Genomic DNA, 13,013 nt, shown 5'->3' with positions numbered 1-13,013 from the left:
CCTTGTCCCATTTAAGTGTAGATGTTATCTGAGAGTAACCAGAGATCCTATTATCAGCCATTAGCACCTTCGCTGAAATTAAGTTATCAGAGTATTCTGTCAATGTGTCAAACCCTGGAGAAATCTGACTCATGCCTCAATGTTGATGGCCCCAATATATCAGTGTTTCTTCTTTGGAAAATCAACCCACACCACTGAGTCACAGGCACCTGTGGGTGCTCAGTTGTCCAGACCCCTGTGGTGGGACCTGTGGATTGGATCCATGATCACACCTGGAATTGCCTATCAGCATCTGCATACTCATCTTCTCCAATCCCCAAGTGCACATTGCTTTTATTCGTAGACTTTAAAAAATACAGCATCGGGAGGCTTAGAATATTGTCTAAGAATGTTATCTCTCTATAAGTATTTTCCACACTATGAACTAGAAACAAAAACTTATTTACGTACATTTTTTTTTTTACTCTAGAAACTGTCAGAAGAATATTAAAAACAAAACACATCCCACCCATCTTTTTGTTTTTGTTATTTTTCTCCTTTTGGGTAAACCAAATAATTAATGAGTTTTAGTTTAACAGATAATTCCTGAATTGCAGTTCACTGTGCATGCCTGTGTCTGTGTAAGAAATGCAGATAACTTAGCTGCCCTGTGGCTGTTTTCATGCGTCTCATTCTACCAGCACTTTGTACAACTTTACACACTCCAGACACACCAAACCCAAGGAAGGTCCAATATGGGCGGCAGTGGCTTTCATCCTGGGGCCACTATGAAGGCAAGTTTGACTCCTTGGGGTATGACATGTGGCAACAAAAGGAAAAAGAGAAATCAGGGACAGGCAGTTTTCCTCTGGCATCTGAACAATAATATGGATGTGTCATGATAAAAGGAACAGGGAGAGTCACAAGGAGGAGAACTGCTCTTACCGTTACATCAAAATTGAAGAAGTAGGAGGAGGCTGGAGGTGGAGAGAAATCACATAATAGGAGAAAGTACTTTGGTGGGTAGAATTTATAGACAGAAAGCCCACTGACTGCGGCATCACTCCCAATAATAGTTTTAGCCTTACTTCATCCTGCCTGCCTTATAGATAAGATTTATTAACATACTTAGCAAAGAATTACCCCTGCTTTCTACAGCATCTAATCCAGAGCAAAGCACTGCTTCCTTGAACTCTCCAGAAAATCACTTAAGTTCAAATCCTGTAAATCCTTTCTAACATCCTCTTCCTGTGTGATACCCTACTAGCTCCACGGTGTGTGTTTACTCTCATTACAATGAGCAATAAACCCAAACTACTCAACTGCAGGTGTTTTCTTGATGGCCTTTGGCTGGAGGATATTGACACTAGAAATTCTTGAGCTATTAGAGATAGACTCAGTCATTTTGACCTTATTTTTTCAATGAGTATGTGGGTTATTTTCCCACTCCCACCCCCCCCCCCCCAGCCCACGAAAGTCTTTAGAGCAATTGAGAGCAACCAAAACTTGTCCATAGGATCACTCACCATGTTCCCCGACTCAGTGAGCCCTCCTCACCTCTCTACTCTGCTCTGAATGCTACCAAGAAAAACTAAAACAAATTAACTTGAATGTTTTGAGAAGTGCTTCTTCCCTCCTTTTCAATTTCACAACTTGACATGAAATATTGTAAACCTAGAATAAATATACATGACAGCCTCTACTTTCAGAGCAGAAATCTGGACTGCTCCAGTTTATTTTAATTTTAAACCCAGCCCATTTTTATTTTTGCCACTATAAGGCGTGGAACTGTTGCATTAAAAATGTATCTTTCTCATATAACATTACAACACATCTAAATCTATAAGGAATATTCTGAAGTGTAGATATGCTACATGGTACTTTTCCAGTAGTAAATGTGGGCCAGCTTGATGCAGGAAAAAAGAACAGCTACTTGATTGAAACTCACAAGACTGGGGGGTTTTTAGTCTGAGTTTTCCACGAACCATCACTTTGACCTTGGAAAAGGCATGTTTTCTAAGCCTAAATTATCTATCATCCATTAAACATTTATTGAAAACCTGCTCTATGCATGATATTAGGATAAATTGCTAGCTCTATTCCTTAAGTAGTTTGCAAATAATATAATGTGACATGTATTGCGTAGAAGCATGTTTTTAAAAGTACTACAGGAACACTGAAAAGGAAGGCTTAATTCACTCGTCGTGGTCACTAAAAATGGCTGTTTTTTTTATATACAGGAGAACCTATGGTCTCAAACCAGGGTACTTAGGGTCCACTCTGACTCAACTTACCAGGGCTGGGCAATCTATTTGTGTCTTGGTTTCTGGATCTGTAAAGTGGAAATAATAATTGTACCTATCTCATCAGGAATTATGAGGATTACATTAATTTATATGTATAAACTGCAGAGAACAGTGATTGAGCAACCACTCAAAAAGCATGTTTAATATTGTTGTGATTATTTCTAGTTATAGTGCTAGATAATCTGCACATTTCCTCACAAATTCAAACTTTATAATTTTTCCTAGTGTGGAAGCAAATAGTCTAGAGTCATTTCTTTGAATATCTGAGTATGGATCTTTGGAAAATATGAAATCTTTCAAGGATCATAAGTGACTTTTAATAAAGCCTACACTTGGTGAATTGAATTTTCTCTAAGTCAAGAACAACGAAGCAGGCAAACCTACAAGGGATATATTTCACTCAAAATTCTAAGCTCTGTAAGAGCAAGCATGTTGTCTTATTCATTGCTATATCCCTAGCACCTATAGCAGTACCTAACACATAGTGGATTAGTGGATTCTCAGCAAATGTTTGTTCAATGAATAAATGAATGTTTGGCACATAAGGACAAGTACTTTTTTTTATTTTTTATTTTTTATTTTTATTTTTTTACGGAGTCTCTCTCTGTTGCCCAGGCTGGAGTGCAATGGCGCTAGCTCAGCTCACTGCAGCCTCCGCCTCCCAGGTTCAAGTGATTCTACTGCCTCAGCCTCCCAAGTAGGTGGGATTATGAGCATGTGCCACCATGCCCAGCTAATTTTTGTATTTTTAGTAGAGATGGGGTTTCACCATGTTGGCCTGGATGATCTCCATCTCTTGACATCGTGATCCGCCCACCTCGGCCTCCCAAAGAGATGGGATTATAGGCGTGAGCTACTGCGCCCAGCCGACACATACGTATTTTAATTCTCTTCAGTTACTTGAATTATGTATAAAGAATTCTAATTTAATAGAGTGATAATTCTCAACCTATTTTCCCCCATAGACCTAAGATATAGGATGTTCTTATATTAATAATGTCAATTACAAAAGCATTTCGATCCAACTCAGAGTAGAAGGGAAAAGGAAAAGAAATATGGATACCATGGAAGCACATTAGAATCACAGGAGGAAATATATATTGTGGGACAGTCCCCAGATTCTGACTGTTCAAAATGAGCATGACCTTTGTGTGTCCTTTGACAATCACTAACAATGATGGAGGTCTCAAGTAGTGGTCCCCGGGCTCTAACCTCATTCAGTTTTATCACTGACTTAAATAAGGGTGTAGACAGCATACTTAGAAAATTTGCCAATGACACAAATCTGGATGGGATAACAGATACTTAACACACTGAAGGCAAAAATTAAGCTCTGAATGATCTCAGCTTGTGAAATTATAGGATCATTCTAACAAGAACGTTTTGTTTAAAAATTCTACTCTGCAGATAGAGAATATGAGGTGAGTATTGGGAGAGGTCTATTGTTGTGCAGCGAAGTATTTAAAACACTGAGGGATTATAGTTGAAAGTAAATTCAACATGAATCAACTGAGTGATATGACAGCAAAATAACTATATAGGCACTTAAGAGGAATTAATGGAAATAGTACTCAGGAGAATGGATGTGATGGATCCATTTTACCCTCCTCTGATCACATACACATTCGTTTTATTTATTTATTTATTTATTTATTTAGAGACAAGGTCTTGCTTTATTACCCAGGCTGGAGTGCAGTGCCATGATCTTGGCTCACTGCAGCCTCAACCTCCTGGGCTCAAGTGATCCTCTCACCTCGGCCTCCCAAGTAACTAGGACTATAGGCACACACCACCATGCCCGACTAATTTTTGTATTTTTGTAAAGACATGGTTTTGCCATGATGCTTAGGCTGGTCTTGAACTCCTGAGCTCAAGTGATCTGCCCACCTCAGCCTCCTAAAGTGCTGGATTACAGGTGTGGGCCACCATCCCTGGCCCTATTATTTACTTAAAGTCTCTTCTCTCATCTCTTTTCTCTTCTTTCTCTTGCAGGAAGACAGCATTATATGGGTTGGGCAGGGGAGAGGAGGTCATCAGAGAAAGGATGGCACAGTAGGAGTCGAGGCTTGTACAAAGAGGGTGTCTGAGTAGGCACTCGCCCAAAAAAAGATTGGAAAAATAGATTTATTGAGGATTATAGGAGCCATGTTTTCCCATTGTTAGAGAAAAGAGATATACATTGGAAAAGGAGAAAAACAAGAATAAACCCTATGGTGTTGGATTGGAATTGCGGGATTGTTGCAAACTCATGATTTTCAATATATAAAAGTAAACATAGAAATAAAGAAGTAAATTTATATACATACATATGTATACAATATGTATGAAAGGGAAAAGATAACTCACAGAATGAGAGAAAATATTTGTAAATCATATATTTGAGAAGAAGTTAATATCCAAAATTCTTAAAGGACTCTTACAACCCTACACAAAAAAGACAGACCAATTAAAACATGAGCAAAAGCCAAAAAAATTAAATACTTAAGCATAAAGTCAATAAAATATTTACAATATCTCTGTGAGTGAACCTACAAAGCTCTAATAAAAGGAATCAGAGAGGAACTAAATAAATGGAGGGATATTCCATATTTATGTATAGGAAGACTCAGTGTGGTCAAGATGTCAGTTATTCCCACCTTGACCTGTAGATTAAATGGCATCCTAGTCTAAACTGCATTATTTTCTGGATGTTGACAAAATGATTCTAGAGTTTATATGGAAAGGCAAAAGATCTAGAGTAGTCAACAAAATATTGAAGGAGAACAATGTCAAAGGACCAAACCAACTTGACTTTAAGATTTATCGTAAAGCTACAGTAATCAAGAGAGTGTGGTCTGAGTGAAAGGAAAAATACATCAGTGGAACAGTATACAGAGCCCAGAAATAGACCCATACAAATACATAGTTAACTTATCTTTGATGAAGGCCCAAACATGATTCAACAGAGAAGAGATAATCTTTTCGATATATAGTGCTGGAACAAGAGGATACCCACATGAAAGAAAAAAAGAGATTCTAGGCACAGACCTTATAACCTTCACAAAAATTAACTCACAATAGATAATAGACCTCGATGTAAAATTCTAAACCATAAAACTCCTAGAAGATAACATGGAAGAAAATCTAGATAACCTTGGGTTTGGTGATAACTTTTTAGAAACAGTGCAAAAGGTAAAATCTACAAAAACTTGATAAGCTGGACTTTATTAAAAAGAAAAGCAGGCCAAGCGCGGTGGCTTACGCCTGTAATCCCAGCACTTTGGGAGGCCGAGGTGGGCAGATCACGAGGTCAGGAGTTCGAGACCAGCCTGGCCAATATGGTGAAACACCGTTATTACTAAAAATACAAAAAAATAGCTGGGCATGGTGGTGGGCGCCTGTAGTCCCAACTACTCGGGAGGCTAAGGCAGAAGAATTGCTTGAACCCAGGAGGTGGAAGTTCAGAGAACCAAGATCGCGCCACTGCACTCCAGCCTGGGTGACAGAGAGAGACTCCATTTCAAAAAAAAAATAAATAAATAAATAAAAATTGCTCTGCAAAAGACACTGTCAAGAGAATGAGAAGACAAGTACCAGGCAGGAGAAAATATTCATAAAAGACATATCTAACAAAGAACTCTTATTCAAAATACAAAAATAACTCTTAACAACAGAAAACAAGAAAAACAACGATAAGAAAATAATCTGATTTTAAAAATGGGCAAAAGATCTGAACTGACGCCTCACCAAAGAAGATGGCAAATAAGGCATTGCAAATGGCTTTAAGCATATAAATTTGACAAATGGCAAATAAGCATATAAAAATTCTCAACATCATGTCAATAGGCAGCTACAAATCAAAATAATGAAATGCCCATTAGAATGGTGAAAATCCCAAACACTGTCAACACCAAATGCTGGTGAGGATGTGGAGTAACAGGAAGTCTCATTCATTGCTGGTGGCAATGCAAAATGGTATAGCCCCTTCAGCAGAGTTTGTTAGTTTCTTACAAAATTAAACCTACTATATGATCTATCAATCACACTCCTTGATATTTACCCAAACAAGCTAAAAGCTTACATTCACACAAAAACTTGCACATGGATACTTAGAGTAACTTTTTAATAATTGTCAAAACTTGGAAGCAATCAAGTTGTCCTCCAACAGGTGAATGAACAAATAAACTGTGGTATATCCAGACAATGAAATATTATTTAGTGCTAAAAAGAAATGAGTTATTTGAGCCATGAAAAGACAGGGAAACTTACATGCATATTAAGTGAAAGAAGCCAATCTGAAATGACATTCACCTATATGACATTCTGGAAAAGGCAAAACTATGGGGATAATTAGAAATTCAGTGGTTGCCAGAGCTTAGTGGGGAGGATGGGATGAATAGGCAGAGCACAGAGGATGTTTAGGGCAGTGAAGCTATTCTGTGTGAAACTGTAATGGTGGATTTAGGTCATTATACTCTTGTTCAAACTCAAAAAAGTACACCACCAAGAGTGAATCTGTAAACTATGGACTTTGGTTGATAATGTTGTGTTCATGTAGCTGTATTCATTGTATTACTCCTGTGTCGAACTTTGATAGTCACTATGCATATGTGGGGGCAGGCAGTATATGGGAGCTTTCTGTTCTTTCTGCTCAACTTTTCTGTGAACCTAAAAGTTTATATTTATAATGTCATGTACAACCACTGAGAGGCAGCCTAGTGGGGACTCCAAAGCCAGGTTGTCTACGTGTGAATTCAGCTTTCCACTTGTTAGCTTCAGCAAGTCATTTATTTAATTTTTCTGTGTTTTCTTTACTATAGGCTAATTATAGTACCTATCTAATAGAGTTTCCACGAAAGTGAAATGAATATATAAAAATTCATTGGTATGGAGTGTGGCATATACTAAATGCTCAATAAATGTTAGCAAACCAAAATTCTAACCTTATTTACCACCATTCTTAACATTAGCTACCCTTTAGCCTCACTCCTTCTGCTCTCCAAAACCCTCTTCGAACTCAGACCTCATCCCATAAACTCTTTTTCTCTCTGTATTTTTTTCTTGCCATTAACATTTGTTTTGCTAGTAACATTTTGTTCTTCTCAAGGTGAACAAAAAGAGGCTATTTGGTCACTTTTCATTTTTGTCCCTCATTGATTATGCTTCATTCTTCACACAAGCTGACAAACACAGAATTTCTCTTAGCAGTAGAAGGGGGAATACGTGGCTGTGAGAACTCAGAAAAAGCATCTAGAAGAGTAACAATATCTATATTTGGTGTTAGGAAAATGGCCATGTTGATTTTGGTAACAACTAACATATGTTGAGTATCACCCTGTGCCAGGCACTGTGCTTAGGTGTTTTACATGTATTACCTCATTTAGTTATCACATTAAAACCTGTGTTTTTCCAACTTTTCAAAATTTCTACAATGAATATATTGCTTCTATAAGCTGAAAATTTTATTTGTAAATGTATATTCACAAACTAATGAAAAGGCCCTGTTAAGATGAAAGTCATTAGTTTGGCGAAGATTCTAGGAAGTACTCCCTAATAAGTGAGATTTTGTTTAAAGGGTTGGGGATGCTTTACTTGGAAAGAAAGGGGATCCTGGAGTGCATTAGACGTGCTAGCTATTTTTTACATATTTTAAAGATAGAAGAGGAATTTGACTTGCTTTGTTTGACTTCAAAAAGTAAGCGAGAACTGATAATTCAAGGGAGACAAATTTTTGCTCAACTTAAGAATGCCCTTTCAGACAATTCTATCCCAAATGGCAATTATCTAAATCAACGACTATTTACAGATGTATGCATCCAGGGGAAGGCTGGACGAGGGGAAGCCTAAGGTCATTTTCAATTCTGAAATTGTGTTTATATTAATGCAGGTTAATCGGAGAGAAGAGCCAATGTCTACCATTTTTTGTTGGAAAAAAAAAAAAAAAACGTGATTCTATGTCAACTTTGGAAAAAAACAACGTAGTGTCTGGGTAAGTGAAGAATAGTTGTGCAGCTTATGGACTGCTTCAGTGCAATCATAATATTGTTATCAGAAAATCAAAAGGCATAAAAAGCAAAAAGAAAACGGCTTATTTATGTAGCAATTAGAAAGATGACAGAACACAAATCTGATTTAAATGTTATCGATTCCCTCCCTCGGGTTGATCTGCATACCCCCTTCCTTTAATTTCCCACACTCTCCCTATTATGATCTTTTGCATAATTCACATTCTCTTGCCATGAGACTCAGTCCTGTTCCTATGTGTGTCACCCGTAAGCCACAGGCTTCCTCGCCCATTTGAACTGCTTTATTCCGTAAAGCAGAGACTTCTAGTGGGGTTAACTTTGTTGAGCAACAGATCTACCCTACACTCCGCTTCACCTTCAGTCCCGTTTGCTATAGGATACCAACCTCCCACTCACTGTGTCACGGCTCTCACACAATAGAAGTCCTTGCAGCCCCAGCCCTTCTGTCCTCAGGTCTGATGGCTGCAAATCCTGGCAAAGCTGTGAAGCCCGCGCAGGGCACCTTCAGCGGCCTGGGCTGGGCCGGGCGCAGGACTCCAGCCAGAGGGCGCCAGCGCCCACCAAGTGCAGAAGCTCGGGGGAACCAACCAGGGGCTCCCCGACATTTCCTCAGTTAGCCAGAGTCGGGGAGCTCAGACATCTGGTAAGAAGAGTCTTTCTCCCAGTACTCCCCAACCACAGTTTGCTTCTCTGCCCATTTCTTCTGGGCTGTCGCTGCCCCCTCACCCTCAGCTTAGTATGGGACCCCGAGGAGCCTCTCCCCGCTGAGGCCGGGACTCCTGCGGCCAGGCTCCCACGTCAGGTCCCCCGAGGCTCCTGCGCCTTCCCGGGCACCTGAAGTGGAAAGGAGGGGGTGCGGGGCTGAGGGCAGGGTGAGAGCCCCGGAGGTGCGGTGGGTGGGGGACGGGGGAGGGCACCGGGTCAGGAGGGAGGAGATGAGAGGAGGCCAGACAGGGGCTTTCGGTTTCCCTGGGTCTGATTGGAGGTTGGCCCGATGAGTCGGAGCTGGGGACGCGCCCATCTCCGCCGGCTCCTGCGAGAGCCTCCGGCTCAGCCCCTCCCTGGAGCCGCTTTGTCCCGGGTGACGGCGGCGGAGGTTGCGGGGAGGAGCGGGCAGCACGCAGAGACCCACCGACCCACGGCCGCAGAGAGCGGGAGGCGGGGCGCGCCGCGCCGCGTACGGCCCCACGCCCAGGCCCGCGGGCACCGCACCGCCCCCACGCGCTCGCACCGGCGGGCAGGTGAGCAGGCAGCGCAGCGCGCTGTAGCAGCTGGCCCCCGCGGACGCCCCAGCCGCCGCCTCCGCCTCCGCCTCCGCCGGCGCATCGCTGACGCCCAGCAGGTCGGTTATGTAACCGCGCCGGCCAGGCTCGCCCAGGCACCCCGTCCCGCCGGGGCTGACAGCAGCCCCCGGGTCGTGCCGGGGGACCGCGGCGGGGCTCTGGCCGCGGGACCGGGTCTGGGTGCAGGGCGGGGGAGGCGGCGGGGGTGGGGTTTGTCTCCAGATCTGTGGTCAGTCCCGGCTGCGGCCGTGGGGACGGAGATCTCCCGCGACCCCCCTCTAGGGGGCGCGGGTCCCAAGGAGCCCCTTCCCCACTGCCCGTGGCCCGGGGGTTCGCCTTCGTGGAAGCAGCAGCAGGTGCGTAAGTGAAGGAGCGAAGTTGACGCCTGTGATCCCCGAGACTGAGGCTTAGAGAGGGGGCTAGAAGAGGCTAGCTAACTGGATGCAGAGAGCAAAGAAGATCGAGAGACCCCCTTCTTTCCAAATGCAGAAGCTGGCGAGGTGATAGGTGCGCTGAGGTGCAGCGGGCTGAGAATTGTCCTGCTTGGGATTAGCGGACTTGGGTCATCTAAAAATAACTTCAAGTTTGAAAGTGAAATGGACTGGAGCGCAGTGTGCCGGGTTCGTCCTGCCTGTGGGATGCTTCGCTCCAGAAGTCACTAGAGGGAACAGGCAAATCCCAGCCGCCTGATCCCTTGGCCGCCTTCAGGTCTCGCTGGTTTCCAGGGTGCCTCGGTTTGCCTTTTAGTTAATGATTTATTCTTCAAGGCACTTCTGCCTTTCTCTTATCCCAAAATGAATTATAGCAGAGTGCATGCTTTGAATCTTTCCTGTTTCTTACAGTGGGATAGAGGTGTTCAACTGCCAAATGAATATTTTTTTTAAGTCTCAGTTTAGTAAAAACAAAAGTTTCTGAGATTCCTTTAATACACATTCCCACAATTTTCCACAATTGGAGATGAAGGGATATCACAGCATTCCAACTCACACTTCTCTCTCCCTTCAGCCAGAATTTCACTTACCATACAGAGGGGAGACTTTAGGAAATGTAGGACAACTTTAACAGTGCAACTCAAATTTCACATCTTTATGGTCCTTTATTACATCAACTTCAAAACGAAGAACAAATGTATCACAAGGCACCACGCAACACTTGTTAACCGGCCTGTGCATTCTGGGGGCACAGTGAAGTTGGAAATACCCAAAAGCTGGGAAGGATCAAGAGGCAGATCAGCACTGATGGTGGAACTAGGCAGGGGAGTGAGCATTTGGCTGCTTTTCAGCATACTCATTGATTTTCTTTAGCCTTAGAGCTATTATATTATGATCAGTCATTGAGTTGAATTAGTCTAAAATGTGAGTTGCACTTTGATTTCAAATCCGCTGCAAATCAAATCAGCATTTATTAAGCATCTACTACCTGAGTCTAGTCCATAGAATTTTGTGAGGGAAAAGTGTTCTCATCTAAAGCTACATGATTCTAAGAGCTCTTAAAATGCTTAATGTGTGCAGGTCCTCCAGAACTCACCTAAATTTGGGAGGATATGACTCTTTCTCCAGTGATGAACATTTAACAGACAGAAGTGGGAACTCGAGAGCTTTCTCATTTGCAAGTGCACATCACCGTGTTAAAAACCACTTGCATAATCATTTGCAGATAGTCATACATATCACAAATTCTTTTTATTGAGACTAACATTGACAGTGTCCGAGGTCTCATTTTCCTGTTCATTTTACTTTCTGTAGCATCCATTCAATCGAATCAGTAATTATTTGTTGGGCACCTACTGTGTGCTTTCTAGGTCCTGTGCCAGAGGCTAAAAGGATGAGGCCCATGCCTCCCAGAAATCAATTTAGCAGAAAAAGAGAAGAAAATAAATGATAATGATTCAACATCATGAGTGTTTAATGAAGATAGAAACAAGTTTAGTAGGAGCCAACAAAAGAAAGAGTGGAGGGAATCTGGAAGAGTTTACATTTGGTCTGGATCCCAATAGGTGGTAGGAGTTGTCTAGAGAAGGGGTTGGGTGTTCCACATTGAAGGAACAGCATACACACATGACAGAAAGGTCACATTCAGAGGACCCCTACATGTTCTGAGGGAAGACGGGAATGTCTAGAAAGGTTTCACTGAGGCTGGATTGTGAATATACCCTGCTAAGGAGGAGAAATCATCTGGCCTTTAATGGTAGAAATGATTTCATCTAACTTACATATTGCAAAAACGATTTTGGAGTTGTGAGGATGTGGGGTTGCAAAAAGGAATGAGGAAATTTTAGACCATTGGAGTGGCACAGGCCAAAACAAAACAAAAACCCCAAAACTCATAAAATGAAATGTGCCTGAACTAGATGGCCTGGAGGAAAGAGAAGAGATCTATACAGAGCCATTTCAAGGGGAGGATCAGTAGCATTGGTCACCAAGTGGATGGTGGTATGGAAGGAGAAGCTTAGATGTCTAGAGGATGGTCAGGCTTTTAACTGAGTTAGGGAGTAAATAAGAGCAGACTTAAGAAAGATGGAGAATTTTTATTTTGAACAACCAAATGAAAATGTTCAGTAGGCACTTTTATTTTCAAATATAATTTCTTCATTTCTGGTGCCTACCTTCTACTGATCTCATTTCCCTTCATTTCTGAGACTGTGTAAAGCTGCTTTTAGAGAAGAAGGAGAGACAAACTTAATAACAGGAAGTTGTTTCTACCTTTATCCCCAAAAGTGATACTATGAACTCAGTTATTTGAACTACTACTAGTGGTAACAGGGATAGTAATGATAATTTCTAACATTTATTCAGTGCTTACTACATACTGAGCACAAGGAAGTTAGAACTGTACATGGTTTATCACATCTGATCTTCCCACTAACCTTATGAGGCAGGCACTGTTGTTATTCTCAGATGACTGACAAGGAAACCAAGGCAAAGAGAGGATATCGTGCGCAGGTCACACAGTTTGTAAGAAGTGCACCTAGGATTGAAGCCCAGGCTCTGACTAGCATTCTGAATTACCAATGTGAATTAATGCATTAAAATAATTATTTTTTATCCTGGAATATGTTTTTGCCCTAGGTTTGGATAATTGTGGCTGACGCCATAAAAGAGAACTAGACTGAGATAGGAGTCCTGGCTTTTGACTGGGCTCTACACCTGATTTGCTGTGTGATGTTTGCAAAGTCACATCCCATCTCAGGCTTTCATTATTTTAAATCTGTATATTCATGGAACAAGAGGTTGGTTAGATGCTCTCTAGGGAGTCTTGACATTCTGAAGTCTTGCTGTTTGCTTTCTCAAATTCTCTGCTACTGGAACCATTGGTTCGGGTTAAGGTCGTACCTGTCTGATCACTTAGAGCATAGAAATACTTCAAAGAGGATTAACACAAATGGTGGCTTCTCCTTAATAGCTTGGTGTGAACTGATCCGTTTTACAGACCTAATGGGA

General features: G+C 41.8%; 1 protein-coding gene across 3 annotated transcripts in view; it reads left to right on the top strand.

Annotated features, from left to right (window-relative positions):
- The first annotated feature begins 8,823 nt into the window (after positions 1-8,823).
- The window catches only part of RCAN2 (regulator of calcineurin 2), a 259,336-nt gene continuing 255,146 nt past the window's right edge, over positions 8,824-13,013 (top strand). The window contains exon 1 of one of the 3 annotated variants that reach the window (XM_007972348.3): positions 8,824-8,933. The gene's annotated coding sequence lies outside the window, so the exon portion shown is untranslated. Of the gene's footprint in view, positions 8,934-9,322; positions 9,633-9,794; positions 9,930-13,013 lie in introns of those variants that run through there. The other 2 variants (XM_038006143.2, XM_007972349.3) reach the window with 2 other exon arrangements.

Source organism: Chlorocebus sabaeus, chromosome 17, assembly GCF_047675955.1.
Source record: "Chlorocebus sabaeus isolate Y175 chromosome 17, mChlSab1.0.hap1, whole genome shotgun sequence".
Classification (NCBI taxonomy): Eukaryota; Metazoa; Chordata; class Mammalia; order Primates; family Cercopithecidae; genus Chlorocebus; species Chlorocebus sabaeus.
Note: the sequence above shows the minus strand (reverse complement) of the source record. Positions and strands in the feature narration are given on the sequence as shown.